Genomic DNA, 20,324 nt, shown 5'->3' with positions numbered 1-20,324 from the left:
TCTCCCTACCGTCTGGTTCTTCTGTGACCATTGAGCCTTCTGGTCCCTTATTTTCATATATGCTTGGCAATTGCTGGCTTGCTGGCTTCTCCTCCTCCGACCTGACAGGTTTCTCTCCCTTTCGTACTAGGAACTGGTATCTGCTCCGTCCTACTCCATGGCCATCTTGAAAGCCCCCCCACAGAACTGTTCACTTTTAATCCAACCCTGAGAATATATGACTCATTGCAGAAGCTTATGTACAATTAAAATTATATAATTATAGGTGAGTATTACACCTAAATATTAATGTACAAAAATGTATTCATTTCTTCATTAACATTAGCTGAGGTAGCGAGGATCCTGGTATTTTTGACAATCTGTATATTTATTACAGCGATAATGTCTAAGTGCTCTGATACAGAAAACATAAATACCTTTGGGGTAACTGTGTAGTGTGTCACTTCCAGTACTTGTGCTGTCAGATGTTATGACAGAAGCATAATATTTTTCTCAGAGAAGCAAAACAAAATAAAATGTGACACGAATAATGTTATGTTTAATTTATGATAATTTGGGATCCTTATTTTTTACAATCAGAATAAAATAGCTTGTGCAAGATAATGCATTTGATTCATTTTGTACTGTTTCTTTATTATGAGGCCTAGAAAAGCATCAGATAATTAAAACAAACAATTTAGCTGAAACATTACTACGAATAATTTCTAAATTGAAATGTTTGCTTGAATAATTTTAGAAAATAGCAACAAGAAAGACTGCCAAGTATTGCAAGACTCCATGGAGTGAGCTACCTCTCTGTAATGCTTGTCTTTGAAAAGATCCTTTCAAGATTTCCAGTTAGCATAGGAAAGCTAAAGATTCATTTCAATATTATAGCTGTTCTTTCTACCTTCTGCCAATTAGTTGTACAGTTACTTTCCTGCTATCAATTCTCTGATGTGTAAGACATATTTTACTAAAATATACATGAATACAACATTGAGTTTTTCTTCCAGCAGAAGATTTTTATAGGTGTCTGGGTACAGATATTTTGTCTTGAGAGTTCATAGGTGAGATCGAGTTCATGAGATGTCAGAGGTTCAGTAACATAATTTAAGTAGCCAGGAAGAAATAAAGAAAACTCCCTTCTTAAAGCCCTGAGTTTGTCCTGCCATTATTTAGGGACAGTGTAATTTAATAATAGTCACACCTCAGTAGTGCCTGGAAAAGTAGTTTGAAGTTGTGAAATTTGTTTTGTTGGAAATAACTTGAATGAATAGACTAATTAGGAAATCAAATAGATGCTAGTAGAAACTGACTGTTATTTATCTTAGAATAACAGAACAAGGCTAAAATTATGAAATTTTATGTTATTTCTATGCTTTAAACAAGCCTTCAAGTAAATTTAAAGCTTTCCTATTCCTCACTGATTTAATACTTTCATAGTCATTCTTAACAGAATCCACAAATAATCAAGGTATATCTTCATAAAGTTTTGCTACTTGCCAACCTTTATATTCTGGATGCTGGTGCTTAGTGAACATGGTGGCTAATGAAAACATCATTAAAATAAAAAAGGAACCAACTATATGGGAAAACATATCTGCCAATGATACTTTAGACAAGAGTTTGATCTCCAAAATATATAAAGAACTCACACAACTCCACTCCAGAAAGACAAACAATGCAATTAAATAATGGGCAAAAGACCTGAACAGACACTTCTCCAATGAGGACATACAGAGGGTCCAGAGACATATGAAAAGATGCTCAGCATCACTAGCCATCAGAGAGATTCAAATTAAAACCACAATGAGATACCACTTCACACTGGTCAGAATGGACATCATTAACAAATCAACAAACAACAAGTGTTGGAGAGGATGTGGAGAAAAGGGAACGAACCCTAATGAACTGTTGGTGGGAAGGCAGACTGGTACAGCCACTATGGAAAACAGTTTAAAATTACCTTGGAAAATACAAAATGGAAATACATAATGCAATATAAATGTTATATATATATATGTGTGTGTGTATACATATATATATGTGTGTGTGTATTATATACACACACATATGTATTTCTTATATCATTTAAGAAAGAATGACAATAAAAGAAATTGTGCATATTTGGCACAGATACAATCATAGTAGGCCTAACTATGTAGTATATGTCAGCAAAAATGTATTTTTTCATATGTTTTCATTCAGCAGTTGGTTGAATTCAGCGATGTGTAATTTGTGTATAGAGAAAGTCTTGCTTTTTAATACCTGATCTAGTAATAGCAGTTATTTCACCAGAAAAACAATACATTGAGCATTAGTTAATGTGAATAATTAATAATTCCTTAATAATAAAGGAATATAAAAACAATATCAAAAGTGCTAACAAACACTCATATAACCTATATTATAACCTATATTATAGGCACTGTCTTGAGCCTCTTGTAGATATTACCTCATTTAACTCTTATAAAAATGTATTACTGCATCTCATTATACATCCTAAATAAATTTTCCTGAGCCCAAAATCACAAAATGCATCTATTGTATTCTCATTAGCTTGAGAATGTTATTACTCTGGCTATGAGATTTCTCAGATAACAACCCCTAAATGGCTTAAAAGGTTTACTACACTGGGACCGAACCTGTACTTTCAATCTTCCATCAGTTGTAAAACACTGATTCTATAATTGAGGCAAATGAAAGCAGGATTTTTTGACAAGGGATATAGATGTAAGTTATTGAGGATATTTCTATACTGTTCCATTCTTTTCAGTTATCATCAGTAGTGATGATGATCGCTCATATTTTTTTTACCAGGAAAGTATAAAATTCAAAGTAGATGTTGCTAAATATAGAAGTGCTATTTCATTTATTTTGACAATCTATTTGCAATGAAAGATCTAATAGCAAAATGCAAGATGTTAATTGAAGTGAAAATGAAACTTTGTAATATTACCACTACAGATATATTTTAATTATGCAGAGTGATATCTAGGCCATTGGATTGTAATGAAGCTCAATGATATTAAAATATAATTCAAGTGAAGAACTCCCCCAAGCTATGGGCAATTTGTGAAATGGAGTATCCAACCCAGGTGTAATTTTATCAAAACCAACTTCCTATCCAAAAGTCAATATTGATATCCAGCTTTATCTTTGCCACATAAAGAGCATGGAAGTCATCATCTGTGTCCTTTTAACAAGAAATACTCAGACAAATTAAAACTAAATAACTTTCATGAACTCATCATATAACTGAGCTTGCAGGGCAAATCACCATGCCGAAATCTGGATAGACAGGTGGATTCTCAGAGTCATAGGTAAAATCTGCTTATTTAAAACAGAAGCTACTGGAGTCATCAACTGGTAGACATGCATAAATGGCAATTTAGAAGCATTAATGAAGAAATTGGAGACCAGAGTGAGAGTGAGAAGCTCCTGGGAGTTGAGTTTTTTAGGAAAGCTTCCACACTTTAAATGACCTTACTTGTAAAGTCCCACCGGGATTTAATGGTGAAAAGCCAAGAAAAAACCACTAAAACATTTTGATAAAAAGTTGCTGCTGCCAATATAATGTCAACAGAAATTCCCAATCTGGCATTGAAGAGGAAGAACTGTATTCAAATGAACAGTTTGCAAGCCAGAAAAATATAGCCTCTGGTAGAAGCCAAAACTGCACATCATCATTAGAAAGGGGAAACCACATTTTATAGAGAAAGTTCCCACCTTGGTTCTTGATTTGTTTGTTTTTATGCAAATGAAGAATCAAAATTTGCAGTCAGGTTGATTCAAATAGCACTGTCCCTATTGGTAGGACTCATGTGTTTTGATTGGTCAGTATTGGGATGCTCTGATAGGTCAATAAAAATATAAACGAAGATATAGCTGTGCAGTTGCAATTGGATAGGGTAGGTCTCAACTCATTGGATGAAAGGGGATTTAAGGATTTTCTTCCTCATGTTTGGCTCAGAGAGCAGGAGTAGAGTGTAGGAGGCAGAAGGCTTTTTTTCCTGAAATGCAGTGTATGCCAGAGGCCTCCATTATTGTAGTTGCTAGACTTGCCTATGATTTGGGGCTCACTCACCTACAAGGAGTCCTTCTTGACAGGTAGATCTTTTTCTCTTGGTCAACAAAAGGGAAGAAACCAGAGTATTTTCATCACAAAGTTTTACTCTCCAAGATAAACTGTTTACAAGATTCTTATTCAAGAGCTATTGAGAAGGGCATTCCTCACACTCCATCAGCTGCTACACTTTCTGTTCTATTGATGAGGAGTAAGGAATCTACAAAACAAAGAATAATTGTAGAGGTTATTTAGAGACATATGCCCACAAACAGGTTTGATATTTAATTGGAACCTATCATAGAATGCTTCTCCTTGATCATACCTTACCACCGCACTCCAGTGTATAATACTGGATTACAGACAAAACAATAGCAAGGCACAGACTCTCTCTGAGAGTATTTAGGAAATTCAAAACAACAGAGAAGACAAAAACAAGGACACTAGAGAATTTTGTATCTTCTGACAACTGTAGTTACTACATATATGAAGCAAAGTGAAAGTACTAGCCAGAATATTACTTGATACAATATGTCTGGCTTTCAACAACAGCAAAAAATTACAGAGCACATCGAAGTCAGAAATAAAGCAGTCTGAAAAGGCAAAACAAGCATCAGCCTGAAAAGGCAAAACAAGCATCAGTGTCAACACAGATAATGACACAGATGATGAAATTACCAGACAGGGAAATTTAAAAAATAATGATACATGTGTTTAGGACTCTGATAGACAAGGCAGACAATATGCACAAATAGGTAACATAAGGAGAAAAATTCAAATTCTATGAAAGCATCAAAAGAAAATGCTACAAATCCAAAAAAATACTGTAATACAAGTGAAGAATGCCTTTGATGGGTTTCATGGTAAAACCAATACAATCAAAGAAAGAACCAGTGAGCTTACAGGTAGCCAAATGCAAACCTCCAAAAAGAATCAGGAAGTTGAGGGAAGGTGAACACAAACCTCTGAAAGAGAAAAGAAAAAGTGCAAAACACAGAACAGAACATCAAAATATAAAATAAAATAAAACAACCTAGGAGATTTTCATATTATATAATTGGAATAACAGAGGAAGAAGAAAGAGATAATATCAAAGAAAAAATATATGGAGGAATAATGGTCAAAAAATTTAAAACTTATTAGCAGAATACAAAACAGAGATCTACAAAGCTCAGAAAATACCAAGGAGAATAAATAGCTTAAAATCTATGTTTAGGAATATCATATTCAAACTCCAAAATTTCAAAGACAAAAAAAAATTTGTAAGAATCTATAGAAAGACAAATCATTATATACAGAGGAACAATAAGAATTAGAAGAATCTTTGTTGGAAACTATTGAAGTAAAAAGGGAGTATAAGTATCTAAACCTATTTTTTTAAAACTCTCAATCTAGAATTGTATAAACAATAAAATTTTTCTTCAAAGGAAAAATATTTTTTCAGACAAATAAAATCTAGAAGATATAAGTAAGGGCAAAATATTTTTTTATTCTTGACCTAAAGATAACTGTGGGAAATATAAATATTAACTATATTTTGGGTGATTATAGCGTATGGATAAGTGAAGTGACCTATTTTCACAAGAAAAGAAAGGTGAATTTGGAGCTTTTTTTACATATTGCACCTGTACCACACATAAAGCAAAACCTTGTTATGTTAAAATTCAATTAGATTACTTAAAATGTATACTGTAAACTCTAAGGAAAGTGCTCTTTTTGAAATGTTTTAATGATATATTAATAGACAGCAAAGAACAAGATCATAGTAGAAGTGTAATGAGTATTAGAGAGAGCAGAAAATCCTTTGACAGGAAATAAAAAAGTCACAAAGTCAGCATTAATCCAAATATATCAATAATCACTTTAAATGTAAATGTTCTAAATAAAACAATTAAAGGAGCGAAGTGAACCTGGACAATGTAGCTCAGTTGGTTCATCATTGTCCTGGAAACTCAAAAATCTCAAGTTTGATTCCTGGTCAGGGCACATGCCTGGATTGCAGATTTGAAGAAAGATATGCCATGTTCACATTAATCAAAGGAAAGCTGATATATTAATTTCAGAAAAAAGCAGGGTTCTGAAACAAGAAAATTGTCAAAATAAATATGGTACATAATCATGAAGGAGTCAATTTTCCTAAAATATGCAATAATCTTACAAGTATATAAAATGAGCTATGGAGAGTCAAAATATTATAAAAACAATGGAACTAAAAAAGTTATAAGATCTATTATTACAGTTAGTGACTTCAACACCACCCCATCATTAATGAATAAATCAAGTGGGCAGAAAATTAAAATGGGTGTAGTTTACCTGAACAGCATTATCTATTAATTCCATCCAAATAATATTTATGGAATATTTTATGCAGCAGCAAAACCTACTTTCTTATCAAGTATGGATGCAACGTTCACCAACATAGATCAAATTCTGGGCAACAAATTATACCTCAAAATATTCAAAATAATAGAAAAGATACAACATATATTTTCAGACCACAGTGGAATTAAAATCTACACTATTAACAAAAGCATAACTGGAAAATTCCTAAATATTTAGAAATTCAACAAGATATTTCTAAATGACACATATATCAAACAATTTTCTCAAGAGAAATTAAAGTATACTTTGAGCAATTAAAGGTGATAATACAACATCAATATTTGTAGGGTGCAGTAAAAATAGTGAGTACAAAAAAATGTATGCAATGAAATACATATGTTAAGAAAGGAAATCAATACTTTAAGTTTTCACATTATTCAGAAGAACCTATATGCCCTAATGTTCACAGCAGCATTACTTATAATAGCTAAGCTGGGGAAACAGCCTAAGTGTTCATGAGAAAATTAGTAGATCAAAAAACTGTGTTACATTTACACAATGGAATACTATGCAGCAGTAGGAAGAAAGGAGCTCCTACCCTTCATGACAGCATAGATGGAACTGCAGAGCACTATGCTAAGTGAAATAGGCCAGGCAGTGAAAGACAATGATCTCACCTATAAGTGGAAACTACTCAGCAAAACAAACAAGTGAGCAAAATATAACCAATGGCATGGAAACAAAGAACAAACTGACATTAAACAGAGGGGAGCAGGTAATAGGGGAAAGAAAGTGAAAGGTCATAAGGAACACGTACAAAGGACACATGGATAAAGATAATGAAAGAGAGAGATTGAATGTTGGAGATGGTAGAGGGTGGGGTGGGGAAGATTAATGTGGGGAAAATGAGGACAACTGTACTTGCACAATAAAAAGCAAACAAACAAACAAATAAAACCAGAAAAAGAAGAGCCTAAAGGACTCTGAATAGAAATGAATAATAGACATTAGAGCAGAAATATGAAGTTGAAAATAGAAGAGAAAAAATTTTATAAAATATCCTTTTGAAAAAAACTTAAAAATTCATAACCTTCTAGCCGGCTATTTCAATGACCCTCTGTTTACTCTGTTGGAGAGACGAGTATTCCCATCCTAGAGTTAAAGGGATGGATGAACACTTGACACTGGCAGATGAGATCAACAGCAGATTATTAGTCACATATATTCATAACCCAGGTGGGAAGATACTACATGACATGCAGGGCCACACAGGTGTTGCCCTTGGGAACAGAGTGATCAGTCATAGGCTGTAGCAGGCAGACTTTAAAGTATCAAGAGCATGCGGAGTCCCTAGTTCCCAGGGGATGATGTAATGGCTTATTTGAAGAATTCCATGGGTTGAGAGAAAACTGCTCATCTGCTCTTCAGAAATGACCATAACTGCACCTGGCCTATTTGATAATAAGGGTGAATTGGAAGGGATCTTACTCGTGCCAGCTAAGTGGAGAGGAGTACTTGTGGTTTAGTCTTTTGAGTCATTTTAGCAGATACCAGAAAATGCATAATTTGTACCTTATGCTTTATATCATACTAGTTTAGCAAAGGAAAAAGATGCACAAATGATCAATATCATACATGAAAGAGAGCTATCTCTACTGATCCCATGTTTATTAAAAGATAATAAAGAAAGAGTATGAACAACTCCATGATTTAGGTGAACTGGACCAATTCCCTGAAGGGAACAGTTACCAAATTTTACACAGGGATAAATAGGCAGGATTGCTCTACATCTCTTAAAGAATTTGAATGAATAATAAAAAGAAAATTGAAAGAATCTGTTACTTTCACCTGTGACGTATACCAACTGTTTAAGCAGGGAATGGAACTCAATTCCCTTACAGTCTTCTCCAGGAAAAAAAAAAGAAGAACCCAGAGAGAATACTTAATTCATCATATGAAGTTAGAATTACCCTAATGCAAAACTAGATTAAAATATTATAAAAACAGATATGTAGATGAATAAGTCCCTTAATTAGAGAGGTAAAAATCCTCAAAAAAGTATTAGTAAATTGAATTCAGCAATGTAAAACAATTATGAACCACCACAAGCAAGTGGAATTTAAGAAATGAAAAATGGTTAAAAAATCAACTTAATCCAATATAAAGAAACCAGATTATATAATGTTTAGCAACTGACATAATGAAAAAATATTTTGAAAAATTCAATACCCATTAATGATAACAATTCTCAAGACACTAGAAATATAGTGAAACCATTAATATTTGAATTTAAGGATCATCTTTGAAATCCTCTACAGTGATGATTTTATTTAATGGCAGAAACTAGATCGTTTTGTGCATGAAATTGAATACAAGATAAGTAAGATCTCCATCACCATTCTACTAAACATCCTACTGAAAACCCCAGATAGTGCATTAAAACAAGCAGAAAGAAAATATATATGGAATGTAAAGAATTTAATAAAGCTATTTGCAGATAACATTTTGTCTTTGTGGAAAAGTCTAGAATTCACAAAAGAAACCCCTCCTGGAACTAAGTGTGTATAGCAAAGTTGCAAGATACACGCTACTATACAAATAATGGGGGCAACTTCTCTCTCAGGTCCCCGGGGTGCCACAGACATGCGTGAATGAGTAAATATGGCTGAGACAAGATGAGATCGGTTTGGGGAGGAGGAGTGGGCTGTGGCCAGTTTCTTTGTCTCAGAGGAGACAAAGGCCAGCAACGGCCAGTTTCTCCAAGGAGAAAAAGGCCCTGAGCACCCTCTTCCATAGCCTTTTATTGGGTTGTAATACACAGGAATATAGGGCAGCAAGGATCAAACAGTAGATAACACTTCAAAGAGATCTGAGGGCTTCAGTCTGAGTGAGTGTCTGTCAGGAAGAGAGTTGCAGAAACTTTGGGAGACATACTCATTTCCTCTTGGATCTTTATCAAATGAATGAAAGCACTCTTAGCAGAGCAGATTTCACAGGTTTATCAGCAAGTCTTTGCGATGCCAGATTTTTCCCTAAGACAAGCTCTAGCCAGGCAAGGAGATACACCTCTCCCCATCAGGTATTCACCCTTAAGGGGATTAGAGCCAGGAAGCTCTTCTCCCAGAGAACATGGGGACTTGGGCTTTGACAAAGCCAGGGGGGTGAGAGTCCATTGCTTTTTGTTTCAGCCCCCCGAAGTCCTTCCATGAAGGCCTCCCAAGTGATCAAGTCTGGCTTAGGTTGCCCCCCGCTGTGAGGGGTCTTACCCGTCCTTGACTTCCAACCAAGCTCTGGGGGCAGGGAGAGGAACTGAGGCAGCGTTTGCTACCAGAGACAGGCTTTGTTTCCTGCAGCTGGCATTCCAAAGGTTGTCTCTCACCCTTAGACACAAGGAGTAGAGATACAATTCCTAAAACTAGGCAGAGTGGTCTACTACAACAAATCAGTGTATTTCCTAAATACCAATAATTAACAACTGGGATATGAAATAAAAAAGAAAAATAGTAACATTTACAACAACATCAAGCAATGATATATCTAAGTTTATATCTAACAAAATATGTATAGGATCTTTATGCAGAACATTACAAAACTCTGATCAAAGAAATCAAATATTATCTATATTAGTGGAAGGATATTCTCTTCCTGGTTTAGAAGATTCAATACATTTAAGATGTCAGTTCTTTCCAGTTTGACTTAAATATTCAACGTATTCTTGACCTCAATCTAAATAGCTATATTACAGATATGAGCTAGTTTTTACAAAATTTAAATTGAAGATAAAAAAACTAGAATAGTCAACACACAAAAAAATAGAACAAAGTGAAAGACTCATACAACTCAATGTGAAGACACGCTACAAATGTAGAATACTGAAGAAGCATGGTATTGGTGAAATGATAAATCAATGAAACAAACTATAGTAAAGAAAAAGCCTCATGCAAATGTAGACTGCATATTTTTGAGAACAGTGTAAAGACAATTCAATGAAGAAAGGATTGTCTTTTCAAAAAATGGTTTGGGAATAACTGAACACTCAAATGCAAAAATAATCAATTATTTTTTTTATTATTGGTTACTCTCTTAGAGCTGACCCAATTATTCCCCTGTGCCCTTCTCTGCCCTCCCACAGTCAATCCACACACTATTTTTTGTGTCCATGGGTCATTCACACATGTTCTTTGGCTAATCCCTTTCCTTTCTTTCCACCATTTTCCCCTTCCCCCTTTGGCTCTGGCAGCTGTCAATCTGTTCCACATTTTGCTATCTCTGGTTCTATTTTTCCTCATTAGATTATTTTGCTCAGTAGATTCCTCTTATAAGTGAGATCATATGATATTTTTCTTTCACTACCTGCCTTGCTTAAGTTAGCATAATAGTCTCCAGTTCAAAATGTGCTGCCACAAAAGGTAGGAGCTCCATCTTTCTTCCTACTGCATAGTATTCCATTGTGTAAATGTACCACAGTTTTATAATCCACTCATCTACTGATCCACACTTAGGTTGTTTTCAACACCTGGCTATTGTAAATAGTGCTGCTATGAACATTGGGGTGCATAGGTTCTTTTGTATTGGTATGTCAGGGTTCTTAGGGTATAATTCCCAGAAGTGGAATCACTGGGTCAAAAGGGAGTTTCATTTTTAATTTTCTGAGGAGATTCCACACTGTTCTCCACAGTGGCTGCACCAGTCTGTATTCCCACCAAAAGTGCACTAAGATTCCCTTTTCTCCACATCTTTGCCAGAATTTATTGTTGATTTATAATGATAGGCATTCTGAAAGGTAAGAAGTGATATTTTCTCATTGTGGTTTTAATTTGCATCTCTCTGATGGCTGGTGATGTTGAGTATTTTTTCATATGTTCATGGGCCATCTGTATGTCCTCCCTGGAGAAGTTTCTATTCAGGTCCTTTGGCCATTTTTTAGTTGGGTTGTTTGTCTCCCTGATGCTGAGTTACATGAGTTTTTTATACATTTTGGTAGTCAAACCCTTGTCTGATACATCACTGGCGAATACGTTCTCCCTTATGGTTGTTTCTCTATTCATTTTGATGATGGTTTCATTAGCTGTGCAGAAGTTTTTTAATTTGATACAGTCTCATTCATGTATTTTTCCTTTATTTCCTTGTCCTAGGAGAGATATCAGCCAAAATATTGCTACATGGAATAGCTGAAACTTCACTGCCTAGGTTTTCCTCCAGGACTTTTGTGGTGTCGCTGCTTGTATTTAAGTCTTTTATCTATGTTGAGTTTATTCTGGTGTATGGTGTAATTTGGTGGTCTAGTTTCTTTTTTTTTGCATGTGCCTATCCAGTTCTCTCAACACAATTTCTTGAAGAGTCTATTTTTACCCCATGTTATACTTGTGCCCCTTTGTGTAACATTAACTGACCGTAGATACATGGATTTATTTCTGGGCTATCTATTCAGTTCCATTGATCTAGGTGTCTCTTCTATGCCAATGTCAGGCTGTTTTGATTGCAGTGGATTTCTACTATAGTTTAATATCAGGTGTTTTGATCCCTCTAACTTTGTTTATTTTTTTCTCCGGATTGCTCAGGCTAGTTGGGGTCTTTTTTGGTTCCATATAAATATATGGAATATTTGTTCTGGACATGTTAAATATGCCATCAGTATTGCAATAGGAATTGTGCTGAATCTACAGATTGTTTGGGTAGCATGAATATTTCAATGATGTTAACTCTTTCAATCCATGACCACAGTATATGCTTCCATTTATTTGTATCTTCTTCACTTTGTTTCTTCACTGTTTTATAGTTTTTCAAGTACAGGCCTTGTTTAAATTTTTGGTATAGACCCTATACCTTACATAAAATTTAACTGAAAATGGAACATATCATAAAGGCACAATCATAAAACCTCTTGAAAAACAGAAAATATACAAGACTTTGATTTTGTTGATAAGTTTTTTAGAATGTCAATGTTTGTCTCATAGCATGCCTCATGAAAGAAAATAATGTTAAGCTGGGCTTCTTTGAATTAAAATTTTCTTGTCTGCAAAAGACTGTTAAGGAAGTGGAAATTCTAAGTTGCAAACTGGAAAAAGTACATGATAAGAGACTTGTTTGCAAAATGTACAAATAACTCTTATAACTCAGCAATAATAAATGGAACCGAATATTAAGATAAATATATAATATCACATGTACTACAGCAATCAGAAATACAAATAGGAAATATGTCCCAATTTGTTCCAATAATAGTCCAATTATGAAAAGATGTTCAACATTAGAAAATGGCAAAGGTAACAACAATGAGGAACAACTACAAATTTATTAAAATGGCTCAGATCAAGATATCTAACAATACAAAATACCAGATGCCTGCAAGCAGGAACTCTCCTTGCTGGTAGGAATGCAAAATGCTACATCCACAATGGAAGACAGAAGATGGTTTTGCAATTTTTTATAAAACTAATACAATCTTACTAAAGATTGAGCAATCACTGTACCGACTATTTACCTAAATTTTTAGAAATGTTTTGTCCACATAATAACCTGCACATGAATGTTTTTCACAGCTTTATTTATAGTTGCCAAAAAGCTAGAAGTAATCAATATGTCTTTTAATACGTGAATGATAAATAAATCATGATACTCCCATAAAATAAAATATTTTTCATCAATAAAAAATAAATAACCTATGAAGCCCAGAAAAGAAATAAATGAATCTGAAATAAATATTTTAAGTAAACAAGCTGTATACTTTATAGTTTCAATTATATGACATTCTGGAATAGAGAAAACTATAAACTATTTCTCTATAAAATAGAGAAAACTATAAAGACAGCAAGCAGATCAATAGTTGCTATAAGTTTGAGATAGTAGAGGAGGAGTTAACTGGGTGAAACTCAGAGAGGGGCTTTTTAAAGCAGTGAAACTATTTGTATGAATCTGTAACGGTGAATGCAAAGCATAAAGCATTTGCCAAAACACAGAACTTCTCAGAAGAAGGACTATATATGCAACTTTTCCCATTCCCATGGGAAATGCACAATGTAATAAAGAATCTATGTATTTCAAATGAATGAGACAACCTCACTAAAGGAGATTCAGTGTTAGTTGCTGACTTTAGTAATTTTGAGTAACTGGAAACAAATGGAGTCAATAATAATAAAGGCAAAAGAAGTTGTGCATATTCACTAAACTTTAGTGAATAAGATTCTTTCCTGTGGGGTGTGGATTAACTATTTTAAGACCATTATACATGAATGCTGGAATTGAATAATTAAGGAAATGAATGGCACAGGGTGGGGAGCAGAGTTGTCCCTTTTGAAATGGAATGTTATAGAAAACGAGCAAGGGGAGGAGGCTAGAATGGGCCACGTGGTAATGTATTCAAGTCGAAGTTTCAGCATGAGCTCATGTTTAGTCTAATATAGATACAGATAAATAAATATGCAAATATTTATAAATATTTGTATTTAAAGAAATTAATATAAGCAAATGTACTTTATCTTCTATCAGCATTTATCTGAGAGGCATAGAATAATAACACCATAACAACAATGAACACATCTGACATTTACATCTCTTTTTTTTTTTTGCTTTAAAAAATGGGGAACAAATCACGTTTACATGTCATCCTGGAGCAGGGACCATGCTAATCTTTGCATCATTCCAATTTTAGTACATGTTGCCGAAGTGAGAACCAGGGCCTGATTTCTAATGTTTTGAAATGAGAAGAACTTAGGTTCTGTGGAGAAATGGCTGATTCAAGGACTGGAACAGTAAATATACAACATTAGCTTATGCCAACTTCTAGTGCTAGAAAGAAGGGAAAGTTAAACACACGTAGAGCGATAGTAGCGTACATTGAAGAGAGAAGCTAGGTAAAAGCACTTCCAATGGGCCAATTCTAGCATGTTTTGAGCAACAAGATAAATAAAGTAATATTGGATTCTAACTCAGTGAAGATAAATACCCATGGGTCCATAACGATATAATTAAATAATTAAAAATAAATGGAGGAGAACAGGTAAATCTCTGTGAAAAAGAATTCGAAATAATTTGTGTAGGTGTTCTGTCCTGAGGGTGACAGAGCACGAGTCCTCCTTCCTTAAGTGTGAGTTGCACATGGTGACTTCCTTCCAAAGGGAATAGTATGGAAAGACAGGAAAAAGATGGTAATCTTACAGTGGAGACTTGACAAACGATACCTCAGGTCAAATGATCAATGTTAGTGTCCACGTTATAATAGAATGTGCTCTTGATTTAATGTGATAAAAATGGCAATATCCCTGTGGTCTTCATCTCCAAAACGCATTATACCAGTCTAATAATGAGAAAGATATCATACAAATTCTATTTGAGGGTCCTCATACAAAATACCTGAACAATATACCTCAGGGCCATCAAGGTCATCAAAAACAAGGAGTCCAGAGAACTTTCACAACCAAGAGGATCCTAAGAAACAGTACGAGTAATGCAATACGTTAAACTGAACGGTATCCTGGGATACTAGGTGTTACCCAGATATTAGGCAAAGCCTGAGAAATTATATATAAAATATGGACTTTAGAAAATAATAAGGTGTCAACACTGGTTTGTTAATTGTTACAAAGGTATCATAATAATGTGAGACATTAATGATAGAGGAAACTGAGTGTGGAGTATATGGGAGCTGTCTCTCTCTCTACTATCTTTGCAATAATTATGTATCTGTAATCATTATGAAATAAAAATACTATTAAAAAATTAAATGTTATTAATGCATTTTATACCTGCAACTTACATGTAAACTATCTGCCTGTCCTTAGTAGGGATCAGTGGAGAATAAGATGCAGGCTCATATTTGACTAGTGCAGCCGGTCTGTCACTAACAATATATAGCATATTGAGGGATACAGTAACAAGGCACAGGGACCCCCAAAAGATAGTTAACAGGAGACAGAAAAGTAGCCCTAACAGAAGTTAACTAATTCAATTAATGCAGTAAAAATTTATGTACAATTTATTAATACAAATTAGTCTTATATTATAATTGCCTATGAATTTTGCAATGGCCTTATGAACAAGCTATGATCTTAACTTTTCAAATCATTTATACAATTTTAACTTTTCCAAAGTGTTGTAAGGTAGCCTCAAGTTTAGAGGTTTATTCATCTGTAATTTTATGTATACTAGGTAAGGTTAAGTGCAAAAATATATATTTTGTTTCAATTATTCTTTGCATTTCTTACTTTTTAATGATAACTTTAATTAAACAACACATCATAGACAGTTTGCCTAACAAGCACAATTTTATGACACTCTTAAAAATACAGGCAATAAACAACTTGAAATAATCACTGGTCATTTTGTTTCCCCCAAAACATGCCTATCTAAATTGAATCATACTGTAACTAGTTAACTACTAAGGTGACAAAAATATATTTACATGGTTGGTATGTAATTACTTCAAGTATTAAATTTAGTGTGAGATAAACATCAAAAAAGATAGAGTGCCTCAGAAGATCTACTTATTACCTCCCATTTATTTTGCTAAATCCTGCATTAATTAAGATCATTGAGTTGCAAATCTCAAACAATCTAAGCCAGCAGCAGCTTAATGGGTTAATATACCACTATATCTTCCCCTGTAGCAGTCAGGTAGGAGACAGGGTGGTAACAGAGCACTCTGCAGGCTCAGGGACTCATGTTTCTGTGTGTGTGCTTGTGTGTGCATGTGTAGTTTCATCCCCATGGTGAATTCTGCCTAAGTAACTGAGAAAGCTCCTACAATCAGTCTCCATTCCTCTTAACAGAAATGAGAAAAGGTTGTCATGTTCTCTATTTTTAAAAAATATGTCACTTCTACTTAGATCCTATTGGCAAAATCTAGATATTTGGTCAAAGGAGGCTAGAAAACACAGTTTTTTATCAGGGCCACCCAGCTGAAATTAGAGGGAGTGCAGAATATGTTCATGGAGATAGCACCGGTCACCTTTACCTGATTACATCTGGTTATTGCATGCGGAAGACGCCATGATTTGCCATGAGTAAAGAGACTGATGTGGTTAGAATTTACATGTGTACATACTCTGCTTTGCATTTTAAACTGCATTTCTAATTGTGGTGTAAACTCTTTTACATGTTCAAGAAATTAATATACTAATTAATATATTCTCTGCAGGGCACAGTGCCTCAAGGGGTTTTGCATACTTGAGAACAATGGAAACTATATAAGCAAGTTTTGACAAAGTTGATATAAGTAAATGCTAAAGTGGTGGAAAGTTGAAATCTGCCCTATGTAACTGAAATAGCCAGGCCAGGCACGTGAGGAAGATGGCAGGTGTTGGGGGTGCAAAAGCAGAGATGGGAAGAACGTCATGTAGAGTGGGGGCGTGAAAAATGGAGGAGAGTTCATTTCTGTGCCACATGGGCAATGAGGAGTAACCCACGTCTGAGAGGAGTGCAGACTGAAGAAGATACCGGAGCCTGAATGTAAGAAACACTAGTGGTATTCAGTGTGTATTGGTTGTTGTGCATTGAAGGGTGTTGAGAAGGAACACAATACCATTAAATGTGTACCTTCAAAGAATCAATTTGCTGTCAGTGTGAGAAATTAGAGACAATTCTTCTGAAGGAAGATGTACTCCTGATGAAATTAAAGCCTGGCCTTGAATAACTGTTGGGAAAATATACAGGCAAAGAAAGATGCAGAGATTCAAGTTTTACTGTACAGAAATCTTAAGTTAACAGGTATATTTTGAAGAGATCTGAGGTGAACGGGAGGTCATTCATATTATACAACATCATTGTATTTTAAACCTAAGTAATCTCAGAAATTAATTAGACTATCACATGACCATGTGACACCTCTAGTTCTAAACAAACAAATAATATCCAGTTAAATGTCTATATTACTGAGAAGTCATGGGTGATAAGAGCATAATTGTTTTGTTCATTTCAAAAATGGTAATGATTAATTCCCTAAAGCAAAAGCCTGATGTAAACAAGACAGACCTAGAGACTAACATTGATGTTGGGGTTAGAACAGAGAAAAGTATGACATGAATTATCTTATTTAATTTCGTCACTTGAATATTGTATTATTTTCTGCACCACCACACAGAGGGAAGTGTGAAGGCAGAGGCAGGGTGTATGGTGGCTGCCTTTAGCTCCCTTACTTTATTTTATTTATTGCTGAAAGGTAAATAATTAAGCTACACCACAGGATTAGTATGTGAGTTTAAGAAAAATGTTGCAGGTAAAGTGCTCAATAAAATTAATCTCTCTACAAATTTTTGCATGATTCACTGTAAGATCTCATAGAGAGCAAGATGTTACCATGCTCCACAGCAGTAATAGCTAACTAACACTTATGAAACACTTTCTAAATTGGACTTTTACCATGAGCTTTAGAAAAAGTTTGCTGATAAAACCATTTTAATAATTTCTCACTGCACAAAAATCACTACACGTTACATGAAGATACATTTCAAGATGCCTTTTTGTTAAGAAACAGAGTTTGATGCTGGTGTTAGATTCATGTGCTTTGTCCCATGAAAACTGCTCGGCTACCACAATTTATGTATGGCGTAAAAAATGAGTAGGGCAGTTTCCTATCTGAAAATATTTTGTCTCACTTAGATAGAATGTAGTTGCTAGAAAAATCCATCATCAGATCATGCAGTAATTTAGGACAGGGTCAGCTATGCCCTGTGCTAGAACCAAAGAATTCAATTTAGAGACTCAGACCATTAGCGCATTAGTATCCTGACATAAAGACAAAATTCAGACTAAAATTATAAATGTAACTGATGAGACAGCAAAGTCACATCCCATTTATTCATATATAATCAATATGTGGGTAGGCTATGTCTACATTTTTAAACCAATGAAATTCTAAGATATATAAAATCTCCCAGAGTCATGATGACAGCTTAAAACTCTAAAGAGAAAATAAGTAGAATTAAGTATTTATATGGTTCAGGATGTAGAATTCAAGCCACACACACAGAAACTAGTGAGTAACAGAGCCAAGTTTCATAAATGAAGGAAAGCATCTCAGAAAGTGAAAGAAGTGGCTTAAATAGAACAGTAAGGTTGTTACTATTTCTACAAAAAAAGGTAATATCTGCCAGCTGCCATAATTATAGATTATTTGTATGATTCAGTCCTGACATTAAAAAAGACTTGATAGATGATAACAGCGGTCTCGAATCTCAGAGTAGTTGTCTAGATCTTCTTGATCAATTATACCTAATTTTGTAAGTTTCTTTCAATCCCTTGAATTCTTAAATACACACACACAATCTTCAGACATCATGTGGACAGTGAAGCAGAAAGAAAGCATGAAAATATTAGCTGGGAGAATATTTTAGCCCTAGAATAACTTCACCCCCAGTCAATTGACATAGACGTTTATGATAATGGTTTCTTTATTATTCATATAATAAAAGTTGTGTCACACACACAAGCTTCAATCCATTCCACTCAGACTACGTAACAAGGATTTAGGAAGATGGAAGGGCCTAGTGAGTGATTTATAACTTAATGCTGCCAGATCTAATTGACGAGGATTCCAGAGTCACGTTGAGAAACATTTAGAAAATAAAACACTAAATAGAAGATAGACTAACTTGTATCAATATTAAAGTGATTAATATAGACACAAAATCAAAGATTAGAGGGTAAATCATCCAAGACAAAAAAATTCAAGAAGCCAACTGGGAATAGAGTAGTGACTAGATTTATCATAAAACATAAACCCAAAATGAGTTGTAGCCACTCCTGGCATCTGACTCATAAAATATTTCCCAAAGTTGTGGTCTGATAAACTGCCAAGTATTTTAAAATTTCTTTTCACAAAATATGTTACATTGAGAGATAATAGAATAAGTCGTGAAGCAGCTTTTGTTCTGAGAGCCCTTGTTTATGTTGGAGGGTGAGAACTTAGCTTGCGATGTTTTCCCAGTCAGGGTGGCGAAGTCAACACCCAGGCCACAGAAAATGAGAAGTTCATTAGACGGCCTTTACAGACTCAGGTGCCTCACACAGGACTGCACTGTCAGCTTCAGGCTGAACAGGTACAAGTACTCAGTGTTCTTCAAGAAAGTTGCCTTGGCTCAAAGCACAGTATGGGGGCAAACTGCAGTGATGTACGCAAGTCAGGTCTCATAAATATTTGCCGTCCAAATATACTTCACCAGGGTAGAATAAAAAAGCTTCAAGCATTGATATAAAAGTACCCTAAAACTGGTGTCTTGGAATATATAGCAGAAAACAAAAGAAAAGCTGTTTATAATGCATGCCTTAAAAACATACCCTTACAAAAATACTTTTAATGTAAGGATAATCAAATCACTTACAAAAATAAGTGAACAAAGCATTATGAATGAGGCCTACGGAAAATAGTTATTATAGAGCAAAAATTAGAAATATAATATGAATTTTAATAAGATTATTGCACATAAAATCTTAAATGACTAGGATTTCTTTGTTTAAGAAAATTGGCAGTGAAAAATATACCATAAAAACAATTTAATAAAAATAGGTTTTAGATAAGTGATATGTATGAAAAGTGTAAGTTATCTATCTGTGCATTGGGAACAAATCATCATACAAATTAAGAGTAATTAATTGGAAATACAAGATTAAATCGTACTTCTATATAACATGATACAGTTGTCCTGCACTCAACCAAAGATGCGGTAAACCTCCATCCAGAAGCAATGAAAATAACTTGGGTGATATTTACTTTTCTCTTTGATATCTTCTAACTTAAATATAGTAAATATAAAATTAACTATAATTAATGTGTCATATTAGATGACACAAAACTATATGTACAGATACAGAATACATCTATATCTTTACATCTATCTATATAAATATATACAGAGAAAGATGTGTATATCAGAAATTATTTGGAAATGCTCATGAAAATTAGTCTCTCCCCCCATTTCATGTATTCATGGTCTTCAGCAAGCCTTTAGCTGGTCGTGGT

The 20,324-nt window shown here is 34.4% G+C and overlaps 1 pseudogene; it reads right to left on the bottom strand.

The window, feature by feature from the left end:
• Window positions 1–13,943: 13,943 nt before the first annotated feature.
• LOC119049505 (uncharacterized) lies at window positions 13,944–14,043 on the bottom strand (annotated as a pseudogene).
• Between the last annotated feature and the right edge of the window lie 6,281 nt (window positions 14,044–20,324).

This window comes from Artibeus jamaicensis, unplaced genomic scaffold (assembly GCF_021234435.1).
Source record: "Artibeus jamaicensis isolate MK-2021 breed Jamaican fruit bat unplaced genomic scaffold, CSHL_Jam_final contig_384, whole genome shotgun sequence".
NCBI classification, from domain to species: domain Eukaryota; kingdom Metazoa; phylum Chordata; class Mammalia; order Chiroptera; family Phyllostomidae; genus Artibeus; species Artibeus jamaicensis.
The sequence above is the reverse complement of the archived record's forward strand: the minus strand, read 5'-3'. Positions and strand labels throughout refer to the sequence as shown.